Raw genomic sequence first — 8,909 nt, forward strand, 5'->3', positions numbered from 1 at the left:
GGCAGTGAGGCACGCAGTGTACGAAGGTCCTGCAGGACCTTCTTTTTTAGGACCTGTCGCAACAGGTCCTTCCTCTGAGGCTCCTGACAAAAAATGGTAATAAGTGTTTAGAGATTATAGAAAAAAGAAGTACTGTCTCATCATGTCATATTTCTTGTGTGTACAAGTATATTTTTACAAAGCTCAATGCCTTGTAATGTCATATCTTGTGTGTGGATCTTCCCACAAATATCAATGTGTCAATTTCATCTTTCTTGTGTGTGTGCAAATATCTGTGCAAAAAGCTCACAGTCAGATCCTTGTGTTGGAACCGCAAGTGCTTGTCCAGACGTGCGAATTCCGTGTTGCACAAGGGGCACTGTAACTTGCCTTTGTTTCCCCTGAAATAAATAAAGGAAAACATAAATGTAAACAATTGAATTCTCACAATAAAGTAGCATCAAATGCTAGTATATCACACATTGAGCTTATACAATGCTGTCCAAAAAAACCTCACCGGCCTGTTGCAGACGTCATAAGGAGGCTCAGCTCCTCCTTATTTCTTATGCCATGACCCTTGTATAGGTGTTGGCGTAAGTAGTTGTACTTGTTGTGGCAAAGCTCACACTCCATTCTGAAAGATAAACTAAAATTACTTACTTATGTGATAACATACACAAAAAACAATGAAAATAACAACCAAAACAACAACGTTTGTGCAAAACCATGCAAAATCAATCATATATTTGGACCTTTTCAATTTTTAATGGATAACTTGCCTTTTTGGAAACGACTACAGTGTACTTCAGCATTTCAAATGTAATTACTTAAGTACACAGATAACACACACAAAAACTGTAAGGAATGCATTGTTACATATTCTAAATGTAATCTCCAACATCCACAGGCCACACAAAAAAGAGTAATTAATTGGAAGGAAGACTTACTTATTTATTTAGACTTAATGAATAATTGGGGCTTCACGCAAATGGTCTGTTTCACAAATTGTATTTATAGAGTATAATCTTGTAAACACACAATTCAACGATATAGTTTCAAATACAAGTGATGACATTATTACAAATGTTATGTTGATGACAGATGTTAGCAATCATTCACCTGTTTTTTCTAAATTGCAATAAAGAAATAGGTACCAGAAAAAACAAAATGTATAAACTTGAAAAGACATAAGTCACTAAAAGCCAGGGAGGCATTAACATATGATCATAACATTCTGAATAGGGAAGAAGTTTATGTCAGTGATGTAAAGTAGATGTAAAGTAAATCTAGCATATTATTCGTTTATTAAAATATTGATGAATTTATATAATAACAACTGTAATTTTAAGAAAATTCTTAAAAAATTAAATAACACATAAATACGTTACGGTAAGTTTTTATAAGTTAAAGATAATGACATGCTTATTATGTACATATACACTCGCGACGGACCGAGGAACCTTCGACAAGCACTTGTTTATAGTGGTACCGCATAATGAAACGGACTTAATGTTTACACACGAACACAATTACGGCAGCGAATTTTTAAATATCAAAGAGAGACATTTAATCGTGAGGCGTATGTAAGGTTAGTTTAATTAATTTTAACATTATCACCTTTGTATTATGTAAAATATACACTTGCGACGGACCAAATAACCTTCGAAAAGCACTTGTTTCTAGTGGGACCGCAAAAATAACGCACGGAGTTCCTGTTTGGGCAGGAAGACACTGCCGACAGCTGATTTTTAAATATCAAACGGAGGCATTTAATCGTGAGACGTATGTACGGTAAGTATTGATAAGTGAAACATAATCACCTGCTAATATAATTATACACTCGACGTAATGATGTGGCATATGTGTGACAAGTATTTATGACGTTACGGTTTAATAGTTAGCATTGTAGCATATTAGCTCCAGACGGACGTAAGCGTAATACTAACAAGTGTTAAACCTTTCACGTACTACGGCACGCGCCTTAGTGCATCAGAACAGCTTACCTCTCCGATGATTGTCGGCAAAAATGACTAAACACTGCAGCGTAATAAGCCCTTAAATACAGTGTAATAGCCAATTCTGATTGGCTGGGACACTCACACACCCCTAGCCTGCACCCCCAAACTGCATTAACATAAAAGGTCAAATGGCCTATCTGAGCAATAAATCTCACAGGAGGGTCAACAACACCCTAAACCCCCTGTGGAGAGCTACTTCTGAAATGTAAATAAGTTGCACTCCCAACACCTCAGGGGAGGGGTGTTTGCATAATTACCTGCTGCAGGCTCTTTGTTTTCAAGGTACGGTGACATGCCCCAACAGGAAAATAAAATTTTCATTAAACACACATGGATATCAATGATTTAAAAGTGAGAATAGCCATTTCTTTCTACTATCTGTATTTAATAATTTATTACATTAATTTTAAAAGGACAAGCAGAAATAAATCATCACAACCACCAAAATGAAAGACAACAAAGTTTTAGATTTAATAAAACTTTTTACCATACAATATTTCAATGTCCAGCATCATTACTGGACATTATTTAAAAACATGACATTTCTTTGACATGCCACATAACCATATCTACCTATGATTTCAGGGAGCACCCGTGAAAGATGACTTCTAACTCGTGGCATGTCAATCACCATCACATCGTCACAGCAACAGACTGATCCTCCCCGAGGAATGGATGCAGGATTTGATATAAAAGTCAAAGGAGAAGAGGAAGGGAAAGATGGGGAACTCTGTGAAGGGAAGGGGGGAGAGAAGAAAAAACAAAGCAGAAAGGAGCACACTCGACAGACTGGTGGAGAGTCGGAGGTGGGGATGTTGAGGATGAGGGTAGAGACAGCACAGCGGTGGGACAAAAGGACAGCATCACAAACAACATGACATCCACACACTGGATTCAACATTGTATTGCAGCCTTGTGGAGATTGGGTGGTGTTTTGAGGATGAGGGTTAGGGTTTGGAGCAGCGTTGGGACAGCAGGACAGCATCCCAAACAAGATGACATCCACACACTGGATTCAACAGTTTACTGCAGCCTGGTGGAGAGTGGGTGGTGTGATGATGATGAGGATAGGGACAGCACAGCGGCCAGCAGGACAGCATCCCAAACAAGATGACATCCACACACTGGATTCAACAGTTTACTGCAGCCTGGTGGAGAGTGGGTGGTGTGATGATGATGACATCCACACACTGGATTCAACACTGAATTGCAGTGAGCTGCTTTGCAATGGTCAAGACAACACATAAAGGTGGCTAGGAGTAGGGTTACATGTGATGGACGACTGCAACTGGGACTGCTCTGCAATGGTGAGACAGCTACGATTAGGGTTTTCTGTGGTGGAAGACTGCTACTGCGACTGAGGACGTCCCTGATGGATTCAGCAATGAATTACAGTCAGCTGTTTTGAAATGGTAAAAACAAAACATCAAACCGTTTAGGATTACTGTTACCTGTGGTGGAACATTGCTGCTTTGACACAGTGCTGTTTTATAGGTCAGAAGAAGGGTGCGCAGGGCCCTCCTCCCTGCTCCTACATCTTGCCCGGGATTCCAGGACCGCAGGCCTGGTTCACCTCCAGAAAACGACACCATCCACGGCCATAATCCGCGAAGAGATCCACTTCAACGGACGTCTTCCTATGGCGTGTGCTGTGCACGGCAGATACACACAGAGCTCAGTCAGAGCACAGTCTTCAAACCGTGCGCAAAGCTGCTCAGGCACGTTAGGGGCACATCCTCGTCAGTGGCCCCTCAAGGTCACACTGGCAGTCGCAAAGTGAGTGGGGCATCACATGACATAGTACGCGCTAAACAGCGCATAGTACACACCTGTAGTTTCATGCTACAGGCAGGATGAACCAGGCAGGCAGACTAGGTTTGGGTTTAGGGTTACGTTAAGGTTATTGGTCTGGGTCATGCTTATGTTTAGGGTCAGGGTCACAGGTAGGGTTCATGTCAGGGTCAGTGGCAGGGTCAGGTTTAGGGATAGTGTGAGGGGATTGCTGTCATCATCCAGGCCAAGGGACAAGTCCAGGCGGGGTTAGGGTTAAGGGTTAGTGTGAGGGGATTTTTGTCGTCATCCAGGCCAAAGGGCAAGTCCAGGCGGGGTTAGGGTTAAGGGTTAGTGTGAGGGGATTTTTGTCGTCATCCAGGCCAAAGGGCAAGTCCAGGCGGGGTTAGGGTTAAGGGTTAGTGTGAGGGGATTTTTGTCGTCATCCAGGCCAAAGGGCAAGTCCAGGCGGGGTTAGGGTTAAGGGTTAGTGTGAGGGGATTTTTGTCGTCATCCAGGCCAAAGGGCAAGTCCAGGCGGGGTTAGGGTTAAGGGTTAGTGTGAGGGGATTTTTGTCGTCATCCAGGCCAAAGGGCAAGTCCAGGTGGGGTTAGGGTTAAGGGTTACTGTGAGGGGATTGTTGTCGTCATCATCCAGGCCAAGGGTCAACTGCAGGCGGGGTTAGGCCACACATGAGTGAGATGCAGCCTTACTTGATACCCACCACGGCTTAAACATATTTTAACACTAATCCTCCAGGAGCAGTACTTCTTACTGTTCATCTCCATGGTGGCCTTCAAGGAAGGGAACCTTTCATTCTCCTTCCGCGCTTCCATCTGCATAAATTATTTACATAGTTGGCAGGAGGAGGAAGTCTTGAAAGATGATAGAGGTTGCAGGAGGAGGAAGTCTGGAAAGATATAGATTATATCATCATCATTCACTTATTAACTCTTGTTTTGGGTCACTTTGACATCAATTATTCAGTTATTAAACAGTAATTATATTAAAATCAAACAAAAAAATTCATAACATCACTACATAATAAATAACTAATAATAAAGAATATATAAAAACATTTATAGGATTGGCATATAAAGTACACAGATCTCATTCAGTTACTCATTTCAAGTGAATTGTACACTTACAAAGGCAGCAGATAGGGGCCTTTCCAGTATGCCGTCACACACGTCATGGTAAAGCAGATAGTCTGGTCCTGAAGAGTTGGTTTTTTGGGAAAAACAAAATGAGAGGTGTTAAACTTTGAAGTTATTATTTCCTTGTCTGTCTATCTATCTATCTATGATTTTGATTGTTGATATTTCTTTTTATGGAATGTTATGATTAATTATGATGTATTATATGTCAATCAATCAATCAATTTTTTTACATAGCGCCAAATCACAACAAACAGTTGCCCCAAGGTGCTTTATATTGTAAGGCAAGGCCATATGTAATGTATGTAATCATGTATTATTCTCACAGCCTGGTGGAGAGTGGGTGGTGTGTTGAGGATGAGGGTTAGGAGCAGCGTTGGGACAGCAGGACAGCATCCCAAACAACACGACATCCACACACTGGATTCAACTTTGAATTGCAGTGAACTGCTTTGCAATGGTCAAGACAACACATAAAGGCGGCTAGGATTAGGGTTACCTGTGATGGAAGACTGCAACTGCGACTGAGGACCTCCCTGCTGGATTCAGCAGTTAATTGCAGTGAGCTGCTGTGCAGTGGGAGTGACAACACATCAAACCAGCTACGATTAGGGTTTGCTGTGGTGGAAGACTGCTACTGCGACTGAGGACGTCCCTGAAGGATTCAGCAGTGAATTACAGTCAGCTGTTTTGAAATGGTAAAAACAAAACATCAAACCGTTTAGGATTACTGTTACCTGTGGTGGAACATTGCTGCTTTGACACAGTGCTGTTTTATAGGTCAGAAGAAGGGTGCGCAGGGCCCTCCTCCCTGCTCCTACATCTTGCCCGGGATTCCAGGACCGCAGGCCTGGTTCACCTCCAGAAAACGACACCCTCCACGGCCTGAAACGGCAAAGAGATCCGCTTCAACGGACGTCTTCCTGTTCCACTACGACTACTCCAAGCGCTGCTTTTCACTAGAGACGCCGTGATTGAAGTGTGACAAGCGGTAGGGGCAGCATGGACTGTGGCGTGTGCTGTACACGGCAGCTACACACAGAGCTCAGTCAGAGCACAGTCTTCAAACCGTGCGCAAAGCTGCTCAGGCACGTAAGGGGCACATCTTCGTCAGTGGGCCCTCAACGTCACACTGGCAGTCGCTCAGTGAGTGGGGCATCAGATGACATAGTACGCGCTAAACAGCGCATAGTACACACCTGTAGTTTAATGCTACTGGCAGGATGAACCAGGCAGGCAGACTTGGTTTGGGTTTAGGGTTACGTTCAAGTTATTGGTCTGCGTCAAGTTTACATTTAGGGTCAGGGTCACAGGTAGGGTTCATGTCAGGGTCACGGGCAGGGTCAGGTTTAGGGATAGTGTGAGGGGATTGCTGTCATCATCCAGGTCAAAGGCCAAGTCCAGGCGGGGTTAGGGTTAAGGGTTAATGTGACGGGATTGTTGTCGTCATCCAGGCCAAAGGGCAAGTCCAGGCGGGGTTAGGGTGAGGGATAGTGTGAAGGGAATCTGTTGTCATAATCCAGGCCAAGGGTCAACTCCAGGCGGGGTTAGGGTTAGGCCACACATGAGTGAGATGCAGCCTTACTTGATACCCACCACGGCTTAAACATATTTTAACACTAATCCTCCAGGAGCAGTACGTCTTACTGTTCATGACCATGGTGGCCTTCAAGGAAGGGAACTGTTCATTCTCCTTCCGCACTTCCTTCTACATAATTTATTTACATAGTTTGCAGGAGGAGGAAGTCTTGAAAGATGCCAGAGTTTGCAGGAGGAGGAAGTCTTGAAAGATGCCAGAGTTTGCAGGAGGAGGAAGTGTATTTTACACTTACAAAGGCAGCAGATAGGGGCCTTTCCAGTACGCCGTCACACACGTCATGGTCAGTGTTGGGCACGTTACTTTGAAAAAGTAATTAGTTATAGTTACTAGTTACTTCTCCCAAAAAGTAACTGAGTTACTAACTGAGTTACTCCACTATAAAAGTAACTAGTTACCACTAAAAGTGACTATTGCGTTACTCGCCTCTTAGCCCCCCCCCCCTTCTCAGAGTGTGTTTCATAAGCCAGATGCATATAGAGCAGGACAGCAAAGACAAGTACATTCACAGAGCTTTGCATTTATTGCAACTCAATGCAAACTATAGACAATGGATGGACATACAGTTCTCAAAATATGTTTTTAAAAAGAAAAGTACACAATTTAACAGAGGCTCATTTAAACTGAATTGAAAATGTATATGGATTTGTTAAATCCAACTTAAAGTCCATAACATGCATTCATTCATCTTGCATGTATGCAATCATTTATCCAACCAGCCAACCCAGTCGTCTCACCAACAGCAAAGACCTGCACAAAGGTTTCATTTACTGCAACTCTAACTTACCAGAATTAGTACACAACTATAGCCAACAGATGGACATAAAGTGCTTCAATTTTGTTTCTTAAAGAAAGTAAATAGCTTAACAGGAGTGCTTTTTAAATTGAACTGAAAATGTTCATGCATTTGTTAAATCCAACTCTAAACATGCATGCATTGCTCTCTCCATCCATCCACCCAACCCAGTCATCTCAACATTTTAGCCCTTAAACCAGTGGTTGTATCGTAGGAGAAGCAGCTTCTCAAATTTGAGGTCAGAGAGTCTGTTCCTCTTTGGGGTGAAGACCAGCTTCCCCAGGCTAAACAGTCTCTCCACTGGAGCACTGGATGGAGTGGCAGCATTATACTTCAGGGAAATTCTCTTTATAAGAGGAAATACATGAAGTGAGTCCATCCCTTGGGCTCCTGATTTCAAATAATCTGCGACTTGACTTTCCGCAGTAGCAGAAGTGTCGTCCTCATCATCAAAGGAGAAGAACGCATCCTCAACAGTTGAGCTGGTACATGTGGGTGTGGTGGTGCTTGTACCTTTTTGCTGGTCTTCATTTCTTAGACTTGCACGACATACCGCCAGCAGCTCTGCTTTGGCCTTGTCCTTTCTTTCTTGTGTTCGCAGCCAACGTAACTTGAACCTGGGCAGAGTCACAGCAGCCAGGAGAGCACTGTTGCTCTCCAGCACCTCTGTAAATCTTGTTTTTATCGCCTGAAATGACATAAAGCAAAGAACATATGACTGACTGTCTATACAAACACACACACACACACATTATGAGTACAATATATACTCTATATTATTCATTTTCACAACGTATGGATGTATTAGACAGAAATGTAGTTCTTACCTCGACAATTGCCTCTGGAAGGTCCACAAGTATTTGGAGTCCACTCTTCAGCTCAAGGGTTTTCATCATCAAGGTCTCCAGGGTAGGTAGCAGCATGCCGTGGTAGCAGTTGTCCTCTCCCTGGAGGATATCTAGGGCGACTGTCAGCGGCTTCATCGCAATGCAATATTCCTTCAGGAGCTGATGCTCTTTTTCTGTGATTGCTTTCAAGCCGAACTTGGATGAAATGGTGTTGAGATCGACTATGGGAATCTCACAGATCCTAGCTAAGGCTTCATAAAAAGAATTCCATCTGGTACTGCAAGGCACTATCAGCTTCTTTGCAACCACATCCTCTACAGTCTCTGCAGCCACTGTGGAACGGCTGTCCTTATTCCACAAGGCTGTGCATTTTGCAGTTGCACTCCTGTAAACTGCCTTCTCTGGTCTGGAGAGAATCCACTTCTCAATGTCAGAACAAGACACAAGGTTCAGTGTGTGTGATGCACACCTGTAGTGTGGTGGTAAATTAATCACATCGTCATCCTCATCAACACGGCTTTGCAAGACATCATTCATGTCAACAAAAGTCACCTCATCATCTTCCTCATCCCCAGAGTCATCCTCCTCGACTGACTGATACCTCTTAAAAGCCTTAATGAAATTTGAGCCATTGTCAGTGACAGTTGCTGTTATTTTGTGCGAAATGCCATATGATGAGTGGATGTTGTCAAGCTCTGGCGATACTCTCGTGTGTATGACGGCCCTTAAACCGTCGGCATACCA

The 8,909-nt window shown here is 43.2% G+C and overlaps 1 long non-coding RNA gene across 1 annotated transcript; it reads left to right on the top strand.

Moving 5' to 3' along the window:
- Nucleotides 1-3,608: 3,608 nt before the first annotated feature.
- On the top strand, nucleotides 3,609-5,811 carry LOC117506066. Its single transcript, XR_004559360.1, has 3 exons — nucleotides 3,609-3,773; nucleotides 5,253-5,622; nucleotides 5,705-5,811. It is a non-coding gene; the product is annotated as an uncharacterized LOC117506066 (long non-coding RNA).
- Nucleotides 5,812-8,909: the final 3,098 nt, after the last annotated feature.

Source organism: Thalassophryne amazonica, unplaced genomic scaffold (assembly GCF_902500255.1).
Source record: "Thalassophryne amazonica unplaced genomic scaffold, fThaAma1.1, whole genome shotgun sequence".
Classification (NCBI taxonomy): Eukaryota; Metazoa; Chordata; class Actinopteri; order Batrachoidiformes; family Batrachoididae; genus Thalassophryne; species Thalassophryne amazonica.